The 21,200-nt window shown below is 34.5% G+C and overlaps 1 long non-coding RNA gene across 1 annotated transcript in view; it reads left to right on the plus strand.

Moving 5' to 3' along the window:
* Positions 1 to 284: 284 nt before the first annotated feature.
* Positions 285 to 21,200, plus strand: part of LOC131421760 (uncharacterized) — a 112,462-nt gene continuing 91,546 nt past the window's right edge. Inside the window, exon 1 of the long non-coding RNA XR_009223947.1 lies at positions 285 to 335. This is a non-coding gene — a long non-coding RNA (uncharacterized LOC131421760). The remainder of the gene's footprint in view (positions 336 to 21,200) is intronic.

The raw sequence follows: 21,200 nt of genomic DNA on the forward strand, positions 1-21,200 counted from the left end.
TTATTTGCCTACATGATGAATTAGTCTTTCCAGATATGTTAATATGCATGGCCTAAAGGGACACTCATAAGTAAAATGACAATAAACTAATAATAAACCAAACAATATGTAGTAAGAATGGCATTTTCTAGTGCCAGTAATTATTCAAACTCTTTTCATTCAATAACTCATGTAATCTTGTAAAAACCATTTGAGGTAAATAATTATATTAACCTTATTTTACAGATAAGGAAATTGGGGCACAGAGAGGTTAAATAACTTGTTGAATGTGAAACAGCCAGCAAGGATAGAGCCAGTATTGAATCAAGGTGTGTGGCTCCAGAGACTTCTTCCAGGTAATCCTTTTAATAGTGTCACCTCTATTGCATTTCAGAGCAGGATTAACAAAGCTACTCTGGTGAAGACCAACTTTTTATTTTTCTACTCACATCCTCATAGCTAGCTTTCTAGAGCTTTCATTGCAAAGAATATGAACTGCTCCATATACTTGAATTCAAAGTGCAATATTTTTAATTGACAAATTAACAAAACTCATTCGCCCTATTAGCATGAAATTCATTATCTCTCCCATTCCCGAATAATCTACCAAAAAGAGGGAAATCTAGCTGCACCTCTAGAGAACTTGTATTACCAAGCTCCACAACACTGGCTTCTTGCCGTCACCGTATGTCACTGCAGAAGACCAGCCCATAACGCTGGGGCAGACAATATTTACACTGTAATATAGCCATCTATTGTGGCTCTGCGTTTATGCACAGAACTCAGTGCCTCTACAGGAGAAGAATTAAAATAAGCCATGTGTCCTCAATGCTCGGGGTCTCAACCTTCAAGTCTTTAGTCCAAATATTCTTCTACGCCTTGGGGAACAAAGCAGTTCCCAGAGCCACCTTCCACCTTGTGGACCAGAATACCCATAACCCTCAGGAATTCACTCAGGAAGAAAGAGAAGAAAACTTACATTAAAATCTGGCAACCCTTTTTGGTTGGTCATCCCAATACATAAATTAGACTTTTCTCCTTGTCATTTTTCAAAACCTAAAGTTTCTATTAATGTTGCAGGTGAGAAATTTTTTAAGTAAATTTCGTTATAACAACTCGATTCCAATTCTGGGCTCTCAAAGGAACATATTTTTACAGAGGCTGCTGCTATATAGCTCAGTTGCCAACAGGATTACAGTTAGAAGTTTTAAACTCAATTTATGAAGATATTTTTACATTTTCCAAATAGAGGTTGACATTTTTTGGCTGTTTAAATACTGCCAAAATATGCATAACTTTCTGGCTGATTTCCAACATGTCTACTGAAAGGTAAGTCATTTTAACATAAGTATATTATGATTAAGTGTTTGATTAAAATGTGCAATCTAGGTGGTCTTTTAGGGTCAATTTAGATGCCAAATCCCCACCAGTATATACATAAACAAAGAAACCTTTTTTTTTAATCCATTATAAAAAGACATTCCCAGTACTAGTTAGCAAAAGAAATTGGAGAAAAATTCATTTACTGCAATGGGTCAGATATTTTCAAATTCCCAACTCTCCTCTAAACGCCAACATTACCTTGTCAACACAGAAAGTCACCATAATTTCATGAAAAATGCCCCCCCCCTTTTTTTTTACAAACCTGTTCACATGGTAAGCAGAAGGCATTTGGCCTGGCAAGACAGGCAAAGTTTTAAAATAAATTTACAAAACAGCCCCTTTTTGGTCTTGCCAGGGGAGCAAGTAAGACACAGTGCTATGCCTCATTGTCATTCATTCTCTTTCTCAGCACCTCAGCCACGTCCTGGGTAAGGTAGGACTTGTCTCAGGATGCAGCAGCTTAAACTTTCCTTTACAACCCAAAGCCAAAGTGGGGAGTAGAGTTGATACAGAAATAAATGGAAGAAAAACCTATAAGCATATGGTTTCTTAAAGTGAACCCTTGACCCCCTGCATTATGATCACCAGGCTTCTTTGTTAAAAATATTCATTTTGGGGACCACACTGGATCGACTGTTCCAAATCTCTCTGGATGGGGCAGAGAAATCACTAATTTAAAGATTTAAGGCAATCCTCTAAAAATGAGGTATTTGTATGCCTTTCTTATGACAGTGATCTGGAGGGTATGGAAAACCATAGTATAAACTTGGCACACTATTCTGAAGGGTAATGGTTAAGGGCATATGCAGCCAGATAGCCCTGGGTTCACATCTTGACCCTGTCGCTTAGAGAAGTCTATTACTTAACATCTTTGAGTATCAGTTCCCTATATTGAGAGAAATGAATGAGAATATATGTGTGAAGCACTTATACACAATCTGGCACATATTAAGCACTCAATAAATGTAAGCCATTATTATTATGAAAAAAAGCACATCAAATAAGCATATTACTAAATAGAATTCATAATAAGTGTGGATTTCTGTTACACAACAAGAGGTTTTTAAAGAAATGTTTTATTTGAAGCTGGTCCTTTCTGACTATGCTTCAATCTACTCTGCCTGTATTCATAGTTTCTTGGAAGGTTTAGGAAGCTCTGACCTGAGGGAAGAATGACTTGTTTTTTTTTCTTTAAAGCATTGTTGTTAACTAGTCCTTTCAACTTCTTTGAAGTATTGCTATTATTAGTGCTTGCTATTTTCTGGTCCTTTCTTTGAAGACATGCTATTGTAAAGGACTGGGACTGACCATGGCTGAGAAAATGACTAATGCTAACTGAAATACACTTCAGAAAAAGTTAGACACCAGAATGCCAAATCATTCATTTTAAATAGAAAAATATAAATGTCAGAGGGATTGTAAATACTCATATTGGCATGATAATCATATTCTTTCTCTTAATAAGCTATGGAAAAGCCAAATATATTATAAGGCAACATTTTGTATTTAAAATGAAAAATTGAATTCACAGAAATAAAATAAGTACCAGAAGCAAAGTCTGTCCTATAATCTGAGTACATAGAAATCAGAAGGTCACTTAAAAAGGACATTGACTAGGACAAAAGGACTTCTATAAACCAAATATTAATGGCAACAGGTTACGGTATAATTTTGCTGCGGGTTCTGGAATCCTCACTGTCTGTTACCTAAAATTGCCTATAGCTGTCTCCACTTGGGATTTAGCCTTGTCCTCGACAAGTTTGAAATCTACTAGCTAAGACTTTCTTTCCTGTGGACAACAAACACAAGACTGCCTCCAAAGTTAGTCCTCTATGTTGGTGTTTTTCTTTCCTTTTTTTTCTTTGAAGATTGCAAAATATACTTTTTATAACTTTAACAAAGTTACTTTTTAGTTATGTTAATACTTTAAGCTGTAAAGCCTGTGACGTGTTTGAGTCTTTTTATGTCTAAAAAAATGCTGTACATCTATCTATCTATCTCTGCATCCATCCATTTATCTTAGCTCTGTTCACTAAAAAGACCTAGAAATAATAACATCACAGAAGGAACAGGCACCTGTATCCCCAAAATTGTTAACTCTGAAATTCTACAGCAATTAGCACATCTTAAGTTATTGGCTGATTCCAGAATTGGTATAAGAAATGTTCAAGGTGAGTCTGTGATATTTGTATGAAAAAGCGAAAGGAAAAATAAAAGTCAGATAGTGTTTTATCAAAAGGACTTTCGACTAAAATGAAGGTACTACTGAACAAAGATGGGAAAATTTGTGCAACAAAAGTAAAATCAGGTTCTATTCATTAATTTTCATGGAATGTATATTTTAAAACAGTGAGTTAATAAGGATATTAAAGAGAATATATAGTCAAACAACAACAGTAACAATAGATAACACAAATAAAAAACTTTATTGATCACCACCTATGTTTCTACAGCACCACTTCCTTACCCTAAAATTGGCAATTAAATGAAAATTTACTATCTCCTCTGCTGATCTCATATTAACTGTATTTTGGTATACTCCAATAGTTCTAGCTAATGATGAAAAGGTCTTTTTAGAGAAGAATTTAGCTAATAAATGAGGAAGAACTACCAGAATTAGAACATTGCCATTTTTCTATTGGTAATGAAATAATGGTTTCATTACCAAGTCAGAGGAGTAAACAATTAGATGAACAATTGATGGGGAACTTTACAAAAGAGAGATTAGGCTGTTGCCACTAGACCTCATGATCAATTTTATCATTATTAAAAGTGAGACAGCCAGATATTTTGTACCTTTTAAAAGTATTATTCCCAAAGTTGAACCTGAATCTATGCAAACTTCTAGATAATGCTTCCAATTTTTAAGGAAAAAATGTTCCTCTGACAATTTAAATGGCATCAAAAGGAAGGAGACAGACAGATCAAGAATGTATTTGATACCATTGGACAAATTACTTGGTTTTTATAATGTGGCAATAGTGTGAAACAAGAAAAAGGAGGATTTGGAGAGAAGAGATCATTCTAGATTAGCAGAGACCTCAGAAACATAACAACCAAATAAACATATGTAACTTGAGTACTAATTGGAACAAACAGATTTTAAACAGACATTTTGAGACAATTGGGAAACTATCAATATGGAATGGTATTAAATATAAATGAATTATTGCTAAATTTCTTAGGTGTGATAATGGAATTGTACTAAAGAAGAAAAAATTCCATAATTTTGAGAGATGTATGCATTATTATAAGTGCCTCTCCATAGTCCTGATAATTTTCCTTGCCCTGAAGTCAGCTTCATCTGAAATTATTATAGCTACTCCAGTTTGTATTCTTTTTTTATTCAGGTAACCTTGGTTTATAACATTATATAAATTTCAGGTGTACATAACTGAATTTGATTTCTGTGTAGACTACATCACGTTCACCACCCAAAAACTAATTACCATCTGTCACCATTCACATGTTCCCTATCACCCCTTTCGCCCTCCTCAGTCCTTCCTTCCTCTCTGGTAACCACCAATCTAATCTTTGTATCTATGTGTTTGTTGTTGTTGTTGTTTTTGTCTTCTACTTATGAGTGAAATCATACAGTATTTGACTTTCTCAGTCTGACTTATTTCTCTTAGCATAACACCCTCAAGGTCCATCCATGTTGCAAATGGCACAATTTCATCTTTTTTTATAGCTGGGTAGTATTCCATTGCGTATATATACCACCTCTTCTTTGTCCATTCATCCATCGATGGGCACTTAGGTTGTTTCCAAATCTTGGCTATTATGAACAATGCTGCAATGAACATAGGGGTACAAATATCTTTTCGCATTCGTGTTTTTGTGTTCTTTGGATAGATACCCAGAAGTGGAACAGCTGGATTGTATGGTAGTTCTGTTTTTAATTATTTGAGGAATCTCCATACTGTTTTCCATAGAGGCTGCACCAGTTTACATTCCCACCGGCAGTGTATGAGAGTTCCTTTTTCTCTACATCCTCTCCAACTCTTGTTATTTCTTGTCTTAATTATAGCCATTCTGACAGGTGTGAGGTGATATCTCATTGTAGTTTTGATTTTCATTTCCCTAATAATTAGTAATGTTGAACATCTTTTCATGTGCCTGTTGGATATCTGTATATTTTTTTTAGGAAAATGTCCGTACAGATCCTTTGCCCATTTTTTAATTGGGTTGTTTGGTATTTTCTTGTTTGAGTTGTATGTGGATATTAACCGCTTATCAGACATATGGTTTGCAAATATCTTCTCCCAATTGTTAGGTTGTCTTGTTGTTTTTTTGATGGTCTCCTTTGCTGTGCAGAAGCTTTTTTCTTTTGATTAGTGTTAGCGTGGTGTTTCTTTCTTTCTTCACAGAGATGGAAGTTTCTGGTCTATATAATTTTCCTTTAACCTGAAAAAAATCCTTGAATATGTTTTGCAGAGAAGGACTGCTTGCAATGAATTCCCTCAGATTTTGTTTGTCTGAAAATATCTTTATTTCTCGTTAACTTTTGAAAGGTAATTTCACTAGATACAGAATTCTAGTTTGAAGTGTTTTTTCTTTTAACACTTTAAAATTTTCAATCCACTGTCTTTTTGCATGGTTTCTGACAAGCAGTTAGCTCTATCTTATCTTCTTATCTTTGTTCTTTTTTAGCTAAGGTGCTCTGCCACATCCACTATCACCACCACTTCGCCCTGATTCCAACACACACACATACACACACACACACACACACACACACACACACACACACACAAGACTTCTTTCAAAATTTTCTCTTTGTTTTTCTGCAGTTTGAATATGATATATGTATTAGTCTACTTGGGCTGCCGTAGTAAATACCACAGACTGGGTGGCTTAAAAAACAGACTTTTATTTTCTCACAGTTCTGGAGGCTAGTAAGTCAGTCCAAGATTAAGATGTGAGCACAGTAGTTTTCATTCTGAGGCTTCATCTCTTGGCTTGTAGGCAGCCACCTTCTTGCTGTGTCCTCACATGGTAGAGAGAGATAGAGAACAAGCTTTCTGGTGTCTCTTCTTGTGTGGGTGCTAATCCCCTCACAAGAGTCCTACCCTCATGACCTCATTTAACCCTAATTACCTCCCAAAGGCCCCTTCTCCAAATGCCATCACAGTGGGGGTTAGGGCTTCAACATATGAATTTTGACGGACACAAACATTCAGTCCATAATAATATTCTGTGATTAGTTTTTGGTATTTATTCTGTTTTCTGTTCTCTGAGCTTTGTGTATCTGTGGCTTGGGACCTGTCATTAATTTTGAAAGTTCTCAGCCATTATTACTTCAAATATTCCTCTCCTCCATTCTCTTTTTTTTCCTCTGGCATTCCATTTACACATAAGTTACATCTTTTGAAATTGGCCAACAGTTCTCGGATATTCCATTTTGGATTTTTTTCCCCATTTTTTTTCTCTTTGAATTTCAGTTTTAGAAGTTTTTATTGACCTATCAAGTTCACTGCTTATTTTCTTGGTAGTTTCTACCGATAACCCTATCAAAGGTATTATTCATTTCTGTTACAATCTGTTACATTGGTTTTTATTTCTTGCATTTCCTTTTGATTCTTTCTTAGAACTTCCATTTGCTACTTATATTATTAATCTATTCTATTTTTTTCCATTAGAGCCCTTAATTTATGAATTATAGTTGTTTTAAATTCTTTGATAATTACATCTCTGTCATATCTGAGTCTGATTCTGATGCTTGATTTTTTATTTCAAACATTGTTTTCTCTTCCTTTTTGTTATATTTTTAAAATTGTTTTTGTTGAAAATCAGACATGTTGTAGTGAGTAATAGGAATTGAGGTAATTAGGCCTCCAATGTGTGAATTTATGTTTATTTGGCTAGGAATTGAACTTTGTTTAATGTTGTAGTTATAGGTACCAGGGGCTTCAAATTTCACTAGTGAAAGACATAATGCACACAAATCACACAAGAAGAAACAGATCATCTCAATAGACCTATATCTATTAAAGAAATTGATTTAATAATTAATGACCTTCCAAAAAGGAAAGCACCAGGTCCAGATGGATTCAGCAATGAATTCTACCAAACATTTCAGAAAGACATTATACCAAATGTCTACAATCTCTTCCAGAATATAGAGGCAGAGGAAATACTTCCTAACTTATTCCATGAGGCCAGTATTAACCTAATACCAAAACCAGACAGACCTTACAAGGCAAGTACTGGAACAAGGCAAGAATGTCCCCTCTCACCACTCCTATTCAACATTGTACTGAAAGCCCTACGTAAGCTATTAAGACAAGAAAAAGAACTGAAAGGTATACTGATTGAGAAAGAAGAAATGAAACTGTATTCACAGGTGACATGATTGTCTCTATGGAAAATCCCAAAGAATCACCAAAACCGAAACAAAAAACTCCTGGCACTAATAAGCAATTATAGCGAGGTTTGAGGATACGAGATTAATGTACAAAGTCAATCTCTTTATTATATTCAAGCAATAAACAAGTAAAATTTGAAATTAAAAATGCATTAGCACCCAAACAAAAATGAAATACTTAGGTATAAATCTAACTAAATATATATAATATCTATATGAGGAAAACTACAAGTTTCAGATGAAAGAACTTAAAGAAGACCTAAATAAATGGAGAAACATTACATGCTCATGGATAGGGAAACTCAATATTGTTAAGATGTCAGTTCTTTCCAACCTGATCTGTAGATTGAATGAAATCCATGTCAAAATCCCAGCAAGTTATTTGTATATTGACAAACTGATTCTAAAGTTTACATAGAAAGGCAAAAGACCCAGAATAGCCAGCACAATATTGAAGGACAAGAACAAACTCGGAGGACTGAAACACCCAAATTCAAGACTTGTTATAAAGCTACAGTAATCAAGATAGTGTGGTATTGGTGAAAGAAGAGACAAATAGACCAATGGAACAGAATAGAGAGCAGAGAAATAGACCCATTCAAATATGGTCAACTGATCTTAGACAAAAGAGAAAAGGCAATTCAATGGAAAAAGGATAGTCTTTTCAACAAATGGGGCAGGAACAACTGGATATCCACAAAAACGCATCTAGACACAGACCTTATACCTTTTACAAATTAACTCAAAATAGACCTAAATGTAAAATGCAAAACTATAAAATTTCTAGAATAATAACATAGGAGAAAACCTAGGTGACCCTGAGTTTGGCAATGGCTTTTTAAGTACTAGACCAAAAACACAATCCACCAAAGAAAATTTGATAATTTTATTAAAATTAAAATCTTCTGCCCTGCAGAACACACTGCTAAAAGTATGAAAAGCCAAGGCACAGACTGGGAGAAAACATTTTCAAAAACACATATATGATAAAAGACTGATATCCAAAATATATAAAGAAATGTTAAAACTCGATGTTAAGAAAACAACCCAATTTTAAAAATTGGCAAAAGATCTGAACAGACATCTCACCAAAGAAGATATACAGATGGGTAATAGCATATGAAAAGATGTCATTATATATATGTCATTAGGGAATTACAAATTAAAACAACAATTAGATATCATTACACATCTACTGAATGGCTAAAAATACAAAACATAGATGACCCCAAATGCTAGAAAAGTATACGTAGCAGTGGGAATACGAATTGATATAGTCACTTTGGAAGATTGTTCGGCAGTTTCTTACAAAGCTAAATATACTCTTGCCATATGATCTAGCAGTTGTGCCAAGGGTTGGGAGTAGGGGGAAAGGGGAAATGATGTATAGATGGAGCACAGGGAATTTTTAGGGCAGGGAAAGTATTTGTATGATACTGTAATGGTGGATATAACCCATAGAAAAGCTGTCAAGGTCATCAAAGACAAGGGAGTAAGAAAAACTCTCACAAATAAGAGGAACTCAAGGAGATATGACAACTAAATGTGTGGCAGGCTGAGTAAAGGCCCCATAAGAGACCTTCACCTGCTAATCTCCAGAACCTGTGAATGTTACCATGTATCGCAGAAAACCACTTTGCAGATGTGGAATTAAGGATTTTGAATGGGGAGATTATCCTGGAGTATCTAGTGGACCCTACGTGCAAGCACATGTAACCTTTTAAGAAGGAGGCTAAGAGAGATTTGACATAGAAAAGGGGAGACTGAGACTAGAGTGATGCAGTCAGAAGCCAAGGAATGCTGGCAGCCGCCAGAAGCTGGAGGAGGCAAGGAACAGATCCTCCCTGAGAGCCTCCTGAGGGAGTGCTGCTTTGCCAGCACCTGGATTTCAGCCCAGTGAAGCTGAATTTGGACTTCTGGCCTCCAGAACTGGGAGAGAATAAATCTGTGTTGTTTTCAGCCTCAATTTTGCAGTAATTTTTTACAGCAGCCATAGGAAACTAATACAAAAACATACTGTAGTATCCTGATTGGGATCTTGGAACAGGAAAAGAATACTATGGAAAAACTGAAGAAATGTGAATAAAGTATAAACTTTAGTTGGTAATAACATATCCATATTAGTTCATTTATTGTGACAAAGATAGCATGCTAACGATGTGAGGTATATGGGAACTTTCAGCACTCTCTTCTCAATAATTCCTAAATCTAAAACTGTTCTACAATAAAAAGGTTAGTTTTAAAAACAACTAAAATCTTCTGATTTTCATCAATTTCTATACAACCTGAGGTGCACATTGACCTGGAAATTGTTTCTTAGAAAGGCTAAGGAAATTTTAATAAACAAAAATAACACATTAGACGAGGGGAGGAAACTTAGATGTCTATTCTGAAATTCTTCGGATAGTTTAGTAATCTCATTTAAAATATACACCAGCAATTTTTTTTATTCATTGTTAACTTTTGATCACTCTTACTGTCATTAGTATCAGGGAATTTCAACAATATGCTTTCAGTAACAATATTTATACTGGAAATTACTGTCAAGTGCTAATGTCATTAAACTCTCTGAGTCAGAGAATAATCTAATTAAATATAACGCTAAGGTGATCTAGAATTGTGAGAGAACTGGACAGATAATTCTGTGAATTGGCTTTCATCTGAGAAGATACCTACCAAACAACAATGGTAAATCTTGGAAGGAGAGTGGGATATGAGGTACAGAGTTTGCAAAAATTGAAGAGATCTTTCACATTTAACCTGTAAAAATTCATACTGTTTGAAGATGTTATTTAGATATTAAATATTTTTTTAAATTTCAACAAAACAAAATAATGAAATATATAAAAACATAAATTACAATGAAAACAAGAGTAAATCAATTTTGTACTGTTTGAAGTTTTCATACAAAACAAAAACAACTAGAATAAGAAAAGTATAAAAAAATTTACTAGAAGATTAAAAAATGAAAGAACATACCTCTTTCATGAAATAGTAAGGGCCTTGGTGAAACCCTCTGGCCCAGGACATCTTTTTGGTGCTTGAAATGCATAATTTCAAGCATTTGAAATTATGGTGCATAAATCACAACAATATAGAGGTTCTAAATCTCTGACATATATGAACCCCCAAATAATCAGTCTGTTATCATAGATTTGAATGAAATCATCATAAATCAGATGCTATTCTAGTCTTTCTGGAGAAACAGAAGTCTGTATGACATGCTTCTGTCTTTAAAGGCACTAACAATTTAGAAAGGGAAACGGGGATGCAACCCTATATCTCTCTCAGATGCTAACACACGGCCTAGAGGTCACATAAGGTGAGATAAGATTAACTTCTGTGAGAAGGAGAAAAAACTACACCACAAAAAAATTCAAATACGAATAAAAGTTTGTGAGGTGATAGAGAAGACATGATCATTACAGATGGACATGGCAAGATGAAGGTAGCAGGAAAACACAAAGCAGCAAGAGGATAGTCACAAAACTGAAAAAGATGGTGCTGCCAGAGCTCACAGTGTGAGGCAAAGAAAATTAAGATGTCAAGTCTGGAGACTGGAATAAAGCTGGGGCCTTAGCATGAAGTGCCTTCCTGAGCGGCTCAGAGGGACCAGAGTATGTGGAGGCAGGAAATGTGGAGCAAGAGTTTCCTGTAGCAAAATGGTATCCATTGATATTGCATTCTTTCGTTCTTTTCTTTTTTTGAATAAAATAGAACTTTTTTCCAGCTTTATTGGGATATAATTGACATATAACATTGTATAAATTTAGAGTGTACATGTCAATTTGATATGCTTATATATATACTGTGAAATGATTACTAACATAGCATTAACTAACACCTTTATCACGTCACATAATTATCATTTCTTTTTTTGTGGTGAGAACAATTGCAGTCTACTCTCTTAGCAACTTTCAAGTATGTAATTGTAGTACTGTTAACTATAATCACCATGCTGTGCATTAGATCCCCAAAACGTATTCATCTTATTACTGAAAGTTCCTACACTTTGAGCAACATCTCCCCATTCCTCTCCCCTTCCTCAACCCCAGCCCTTGGTAACCATCATTCTACTCTCTGCTTCTATGAGTTTGGCTCTTTTAGGGTCCCCACACATAAGTGATACCATACAGTATTCGTCTTTCTCTGTCTGACTTATTTCATTTAGCATAATGTCCTCAGGGTCCATCCATGTTGTTGCAAATGGCAGGATTTCCTTCTGTCTCATGGCTGAATAATATTCCATTTCTGTATATACCACAACTTCTTTATCCATTCCTTCATTGATGGACACTTGGGTTGTTTCCATATCTTGGCTATTGTGAATAACGCTGCAATGAACATGGGAGTGCAGGTATCTCTTTGAGAGCCTGATTTCATTTCCTTTGGATATATACCCAGAAGTAGGATTGCTAGATCATATGGTAGTTCTATTTTTAGTTTTTTGAGAAACGTCCATGCTGTCTACTGTAGTGGCTGCACAATTTACATTCCCACCAACAATACACAAGAGTTCCCTTTTCTCCACATTCTTACCAACACTTGTTATCTCATCTTTTTGATGATAGCCATTTTAACAGGTGTGAGGTAATATCTCATTGTGGTTTTGATTTGCATTTTCATGATAATTAGTGATGTTGAGCATCTTTTCGTGTACCTAATGGCCATTTGTATGTCATCTTTGGGAAAATGTCTACTCAGGTCCTCTGCCCGTTATTTAATTAGACTATTTTTTTGCTATTGAGTTGTGTATATTTTGGATATTAACCCTTTATCAGATATATGACTTATAAATATTTTCTCCTATTCCATAGGTTGCATTTTCATTTTGTTGATTTTTTTTTTTTTGCTGTGCAGAAGTTTTTTAGTTTATAGGGTCTCACATTAATTTTTGCTTTTGTTGCTTGTACTTCTGGTGTTATATCCAAGAAATCATTATCAGACTAATGTCAAGGAGCTTTTTCTCTATGTTTTCTTCTAGGATTTTTACAGTTTCAGGTCTTGTATTTAACTCTATAATCAAATTTGAGTTGATTTTTGTGTATAGTATAAGATAGGAGTCCAATTTCATTCTTCTTCGTGTGGTTACCCAGTTTTCCCAGCATCATTTATTGAACCCGCAGTTAGCATCATACTCAGTGGTGAAAGGTTGAAAGCTTTTCTTCTAAGATCAGGAACAAGACAAGGGTGCCCACTCTTACCACTCCTGTTCAACATAGTAGTGGAAGTTCTAGCCAGAGCAATCAAGCTACAGAAAGAAATAAAAGCATCCAAATTGGAAAAGAAGTAAAATTGTCTTCATTTGCAAATCATATGGTCTTACATATAGAAAATCCAAAAGACTGTTACAAATAATCAACAAATTCAATAAAGTAGCAGGATACAAAATAATATACAGAAATCAGTTGCATTTGTACACACTGACAAAGAAATAGGTGAAAAAGAAATTAAGAAAACAGTCCCATTCACAATAGCATCAAAAACAATAAAATACTTAGGAATAAATTTAGCCAAGGTGGTAAAAGATCTGTACACTGAAAACTACAAGACTTTGAGGAAAGGAATTGAAGAAGACAAAAATAAATGGAAAGATATTTCATGTTCATGGATCAGAAGAATTAATACTGTTAAAATGTCCATGCTACCCAAAGCTATCTGTAGATTCAATGCAATCCCTATCAAAATTTCAATGATATTTTTCACATAAATAGTAAAAACAATCCTAAAATCATATGGAATCACAAAAGACCCTGAATAGCCAAGCAATCCTAAGAAAGAAGAACAAAGCCAGAGGGCTCACAATCCTAATTTCAAATTATACATCAAAGCTATAGTAATCAAAACAGTATGGTACTGGCATAAAAATAGAAACATAGACCAATGGAAGAGAATCAAGAGCCCAGATATGGGACTCTCTCAACATTTTCCAAAATTATTATCAATAAGGACAGCAAATAAAATTACCTAAAAAGCAAACCACTTTTACAGTCTAAGTAGGAGACACAAATACTAAAAACAAAAACAAAGAAGGTTTTAATTTACATGTAAGTGAGAGAAAACATCCAAATCAGCAGGGTCCTCTCTGAATCTCATGGTGGTATACCAGATCAGACAGTCATAGAAGACTTTCCTGAGGTATGGTCCTAGAAGTACCAGAACATGGAATGCGTCAGCTAGGAAACACCTCCAGAAAGAGAGAGTCTCCCCCTGAGTGTGGACAGAATAACATCAGGTCTAAGTCCTGTCAGAAGGGAATATTTTCTACTAGAAATGCAAAGGAAGGGCTTGGCAAATATGGCAGGACAGAGGCCTGGGGAAAATAAGAATTCTAGAGGAAAAGGAGGAAGTTAGGGAAGGGGAGGCATTCTTTGGGAACTTGGATGTAAAGGGAATGAAGGATGTAACTGCTGAGGTTAAAAAAACAGATTATAACACAGAGTTATAAGAAAAACAGAACCACCCCTCTCCCCACAAAAATTAAACCCTTTTTAAAATTGCATTTACTGTCCCAACAGAAGCTAGCCTTTCTTTCATTAGCTTGTTTGAGATATAATTCATATACCATACAATGTACAATTTTTAGTACATTCACAGAGTTGTATAAGAATCACCACAATCTAATTTTAGAATATTTTTGTCCTCTCTAAAAGAAATCTCATACCCACTAACAGACAATCTCCACCTCCCACTGCCCATGCCCCATCCTTAAGTAACCCCTTATCTTTTTTGTGTCTCTATAGACTTGCCTATTCTGGATGTTTCCATAAATGGAATTATACAATATGTAGTCTTTTGTGACTATCTTCTACTAAGCAAAATGGTTTCAAGGGTCATGCATGTTGTACCATGTATCATTACTTCATTTCTTTTTATGGCTAAATGATATCCCATTGTATAGATATGACATTTAACTTATTTATCGATTGATAAACATTTGGGTTATTTCCACTTTTTGTCTATTTTGAGTAATGCCTGCTATTACAATCATATGCATGTTTTTGTGTGGACGTATGCTGTGATTTATCTTGGAAATATACCTAGGAGTGGGATGCTGGACTGTATAGTAACTCTATGTTTAGCATTTTGAGAAACTGCCAAACTGTTTTCCACAGCAGTTGTACCATTTTACATTTCTACCAGGAATGCATAAAGGTTCCAATTTCTCCTCATATTCACCGACATTTGTCAATTTCTGTCATTTTAATTAAAGTCATCTTAGTGTGTGTGAAGTAGTATCTCAATGTGGTTTGAATTTGCAGCTTCCTAAGCAACGATGATGTTGATCATCTTTTCATGTGCTCATTAGTCACTTGTATGTCTTCTTTGGAAAATGTCTATTCAAATCGTTTTCCCCCTTTTGAAATGGGTTGTCTTTTTATTATTTAGTTGTAAAAGTTTATATATTCTGGATACAAGTTCCTTATCAGATATGTGATTTGCAAATATTTTCCCCCATTCTGTGGGTTATCTTTTCACTTCCTTAATGGTATCATTTGTACCACAAACATTTTTAATTTTTGTGTAGTCCAATTAATCAATTCTTTTCCTTTGTTGCTTGTCATATCTAAGAAACCATTGCCTAATTCAGTGCTAGGGAAATTTATTCCTAGGTTTTCTTGTAAAGTTTTATAGTTTTAGCTCTTAACTTTAGGTCTATGATCCTTTTTGAGTTAATTTTCATATATGGTGTGGGATCAGGCTCCAATTTCATTCTTTTGCATTTGACTCTTCAGTTGTTATATCAGTTTTGAAATCAGGAAGTATGAGTCCTCCAACTTGGTTCTTTTTCAAGATTGTTTGTCTATTCTGGATCTGTTGCACTTCCAGATGAATTTTAGCATCAGCTTGTAAATTTATGCAAAAAAAAAAAGTCAACTGGAATTTTGATAAGGTTGGATTGAATCTGTAGTTCAGTTCGTGGAATATTGCTGTCTTAACACTAGTAAGTCTTCCAATCCATGAACATGGAATGTCTTCTATTTATTTATCTCTTTAATTTCTTTTAACTATGTTTTGTAATTTTCAAAATAAGACCTGCACTCCTTTTGTTGACTTATACCCATGTGTTTTATTCTTTTTGATGCTATTTTAAATAGAATTGTTTTCTTGATTTTATTGTAAGTGTTTAGAGATACAATTAATTTTTATATTGTTCTTGTATCCTGTCACAATGCTAAGTTCATTTGTTAGTTTTAATAGTTTTTTAATGGATTCCTTAGAATTTCCTTGTCCCATTGGTTATTTAGGAATGTGTTGTTTAATTTGCACATATTTGTAAATATTCTAAATTTCCTTCTATTTTTGATTTCTAATTTAATTCCATTCTGGTTGGAAAATATACTTTGTATTATTTCAATCATTTTAAATTTGTCAAGGCTTGTTTTATGCCATATGATAAGGTCTGTTCTGGAGAATATCCCGTGCTTATTTGAGAAGAATAGGTTTTCTTCTCCTATTGAATGGCATGTTCTATAGATGTCTTTTAGGTCTAGTTGATTTATAGTGTTGTTCAAATTTTCTATTTCCTTGTTATCTTCTACCTTCCTATTATATATGTCCATTATTGAAAGTAAGGTATTGAAGTCCCAACTATTATGCTCAATTGTCTATTTCTTCTCAATTTTGTGAGTTTTTGTGCATTTTGAGGCTGTGATGCTATGCACATATTTGTTTATAATTGTTAGATCTGCCTGGTGGATTGACCCTCTTATCACAAAAAATATCTCTATTTGTCTCTAGTAATATTTTTTGTCTTAAAGTCTGCTTTGTCTGATATTAGTATAGTCACTCCAGCTTAGTTTTGATTGCTGTTTAAATGATATATTTCTCCATTTTTTACTTTCAATCTATTTGTATCTTTGAATCTGAATTGTGTCAAAAATAACTATTAATATATTGTGTCTCCTATAACATATTAATATATTAATTACATTTGTATTTATAGTGCCCTCTTTTTTTTTGTTTTCTAGAAAAATTTCTGTGCTTCATGCTTTTTTCCCTCTATTCTTCCTCTTTTGCCTTCCTTTATATAAAGAGCATATTTTCTAACATAACATTTTAATTCTTCTAAAAAATTTTATTCGTATTTTTTTGAGTTTTAATAGTCTACATCTATGGTTGTAAGGAAGTGGAAGAGAAAAATGAGTATATCCCTCAATGAAGGTGAATTATAATCCCTGGGATTTCTGATTTCCTTTCTGGAGAACAATCATTTTTAACCCCTAAATGAATCACTTTTATTATCAAGGAATGTTACTGATGGGAGTGTGTTCTTTAATGGGATAAGACGGAAAAGCAGTTGAGAACCATAGTTCTATATTAATCAGAAGAGAGTTACATTTTATGAGTCACTAGGAAATATAAACAACCAGAAAATAATGCAGGGCTTCACTTTGATGAAAATATATTACAGAACTGAGAATTATATCAACAGCAATTCCATATAATGTTTAAGGAATATATATATGTATATATATATATTTATATATACATATACACACCTATTTACACATATATATACTCACATGTACATATAAACATACATATGATGTATATTTTATATGTGTGTATTTCTAACATAATGAGTAATGCTGGGGTGCTTAATCCAATTAGTTGCCAAAAAAGTTATGGTTTTATATTTGTCAGTATATAGGAAACTTTAGGTGGATCTTGAACACAGGATGATAAATTAGTTTTTCAAGAAAAGCCACACAGTTTATCTAACTACTTGTCGTTGAGGATTGGAGAGAATGGAAAGGCTCTGATTAGGAATTAAACCTGTTAAAGCAAAACATCCAGGATGCCTGGATTTGGGGCATTTCTGTATTTGCTCTGAAAACTCCTTCACAGCCTTTTCTACAGGAAGCCTAACCCAGCTTGTTGAGGTACGTGCTTGAGAAACCATAGCACGAGGTGTCTTTCTCTCTTGTATGTCTAAGCTCTCTATTGACTACCTAGAGCATCTCAGACCACAGGTGGGAGTGGATGGTTGTATCAATTCCAGGAAAATCCCTCTGCCTGACTCCTTGTCCTACGAAACAACCCCCACCCCCCACCAAGTTCAGAATTTGCAGAAATTGTATTAGATAGTATTCTTTTCCAAAGTTATCTTGAATTTTCTTCACTTAATTTTGGAGTAGTTATAAGTCTGAAGCTGACCACGTATAGGCAATGAAATAAGTCTTCTGGGTTCCTTGAATTCCTGGTTCTCAGACATCCATCAACGTTTTTGAAAGTGAAAGCATTTTTGCCCATTACCACCACTGGAATACTCTCTACTAGTCTTGCCATTGTACATTTCTGAAGGGCAGACTGCAGATTCCCCACTAAATTTTAAGCTGTGAATTCTGTGAACATAAAATGAAATTGTCCATTTGCACACAAGGACACATCCAAAATGACTGCAAAGAGTAGATTAGATGTTTATTTGTGGAATAAACATTTCCCATTTCTAAATGAATAGATGTTTGCTATAATGTTAAAAAATTGATTTTTAGTGGGGCCAGCCTGGTGGTGTAGTGGTTAGGTTCATGTGTTCCACTTTGGCAGCCCAGCGTACAAGGGTACAAATCCCGGGCACAGACCTACACATCGCTCATTAAGTCATGCTGTGGCGGTGTTCCACAGACAAAATAGAGGAAGACAGGCACAGATGTTAGCTCAGGGCTAATCTTCCTCAGCAAAAAGAGGAGGATTGGCAATGGATGTTAGCTCAAAGCTAATCTTGTGCACACACACACACACAAAAATTGATTTTTGATGTTTAAATGGAGAGAACGCTAAATATTGGAAGGCAATATTTATGTGTTGTGCAAATAAGATCGTTCTTTAAAAATGAAGATATGTGTTAATCATGAAAATAAACTCTGAATTCAGTTTTCAAATAAACTCAATCCTTACTGTTCCCAGACAATGTTTTGATAAAACAGTAGAGGCATTTCCATAGCACAAAGAATGAGCTTTTATTTTAAAACCTAAAAGTTGTCAGGTTGTAACCTGAAAATGCCTAAAAGATTTTTTTTAAATGTCATTACTGAGAAAAATAATCTTTTTACCTGGTAATTGGCTTTAGCCAATATGTCTCAAGATATTATAACACACCAAGAGTTTCAGTTTCTCAGATTTATCAGGTACTAGCACATGTAGTTGAATTGCTGACTTGACAATTTTACAAAATGATCTAGGGAAAAATTTAGGTGGAAAAGAAATTATAATAAAATCTTTTTTAATAGACAAAACAGTTAAAGATGTTTTAACTCTAAATTGGTTTTGCTTGGAGCGAGGCATGATACAAAGTAATAGTAGGTGACAAAGAAATAGGAAAAATAACCACCCAGTTTAAAAATGCTTATCATCCGAAGATAAAAACCCCTGAATTCTGGTTCTTTCTTAAAAAAACAAAAATCTACCACTTAGTTCTTACAGCTGGATTCAAGTTATAGGACATACATACAAGAATGAGCTTTAATTTTGGTTTATTGATTATCCCTTCTGCTATATTCTATTAACCAAAACAAATCACAAGTCCAGCCTTGTGTCAAGGGTTAGGAAAATGGATTCTTCTTGATGAGAGAAGTTGCAAAGTAACATTGCAAAGGCGTGGACACAGGAAGAGCTAAATAATTAGGGCAAAATATACACTGCGAAGGAATGAAGGAATTTCCATAGGAACTAAAATGACACAATAACGTTTATAATTCTGGTGATACTATTCTATGTATGTATTATATTAAATAATATGTAAATAATATAATTATATGTGTATATATTTTTTCAAAGACTCTAGAGAATCAGCACTTAAGTGTAGCGTATTCCTTAGCAGCTTTGTTTGAATACAAGGCATCTCAACTGTATTTTAGTGATTGTTGAAATCCACTTATGATTTATTTTCTAACAAGCTCTTACAGGGCTAATGCACTATTCTATTCATTAAATGAAAACCTATATCCTTTCAACCTATCTCAGCTAGGGTCACAGGAGAGAATTAAGCCATAATGCCTTAAGGCGTCTATTTGATATAATGAATTAATTATTCTCCTGTGCATCTAGAATGGTACCAGTTAAGTACTATGCTTGGGAAAATTGAGAAAAAAATATAATAAATAAATATACTTTATTAAAATTATATGCTTTTTTTTTTGTAAAATTAATTCAACTTTACAAAATAAATTTTAATAATTAAAACTATTTGGAGTTTAGCTTTCATTGAACATCTAGTGATCAATGTAAAAAATCAGTACCATACTCCATTCACATTACAAATGGACCTACAATATAGATTTTTTTAATATAGCCAAATATCCCCCAGATATTACCTCTAGAACCGTAAATTCAAACACCAAAGGAAAAAAGAAAATGGATGCTTGGCACTGGTCAGTAATGACACTATTTGTGCAGAAATGTATTGCATTTTGCTATATGAAAAGGATTTCATATGTTAAAAATAAAAACAAAAATATATTTGTCTTTTACTTAAGTGCTTTCTGTTCAGATGTTCTCTGTACCCCAAAGTACTGTCTGTCTTCCAGTGCTAATGGTGGCACAACCCAGAGTTGACAGCATTTGGATGCCATCACATTTCCTGTGATGTCCATCACATTTAAGGACACAGGACAAAAGATGCAGAGAGGCTCATTAGTCTAAGATTGCCAGATTTAGCAAATAAAAATTTAGGTTGCTCAGTTAAAGTGAAGTTTCAGATAAATACTTTTTTTATATGGATATGTTCCAAAGATTGCAAGGGGCATCATTGTTTACGTGAAATTCAAATGTAAGTGTGTGTCCTGTTTTTTATCTGGCAATTGTATATTGACCATGAAAGGTGATATTTAGGGTTATGGGTTAAAAACTGTATCCATTGAGCACAAAACTCTATTGACAAATTCACCAGTATATTTTTTAACAAATATATTTTTTGTTGGTTTGTGATGTTCCAGGTCCTCAGAGTTGCCGAATTGCTGGGCCCATAGCCAGGCACCTCTGCTCTGGTTGAATGCTGGTGCTGTGCCTGAGTGCTTTCTATTTTTCTACTCTGCCCTTTTCAAACTTTTGGCTAGCTCCCCTTATCATTCTCCAACACACCACTGTCCAGAGGCAGAAAGGGACCATTTTTCCCCACATGCATCTTACAAGCAAAAACTTTTTTTTTTTTTTGGTGAGGAAGATTAGCCCTGAGCTAACATCTGTTGCCAGTCCTCCTCTTTTTGCTGAGGAAGATTGGCCCTGGGCTAACATCCGTGCCAATCTTCCTCTACTTTACATGTGGGACACCTGCCACAGCATGGCTTGACAAGCGGTGCGTAGGTCAGTGCCCGGGATCAGAACCTGCACACCCCAGGCCACCGAAGCAGAGCATTCGAACTTAATCACTACACCACTGGGCCAGCCCAAAAAGCAAAGACATTTTTAACAGAAGCCTCTAGAAGAATTCCTCTTGTACTTCATTGACCCAGAACCCGGTTGCATTCCT

Source organism: Diceros bicornis, chromosome 3 (assembly GCF_020826845.1).
Source record: "Diceros bicornis minor isolate mBicDic1 chromosome 3, mDicBic1.mat.cur, whole genome shotgun sequence".
Taxonomy (NCBI): Eukaryota; Metazoa; Chordata; class Mammalia; order Perissodactyla; family Rhinocerotidae; genus Diceros; species Diceros bicornis.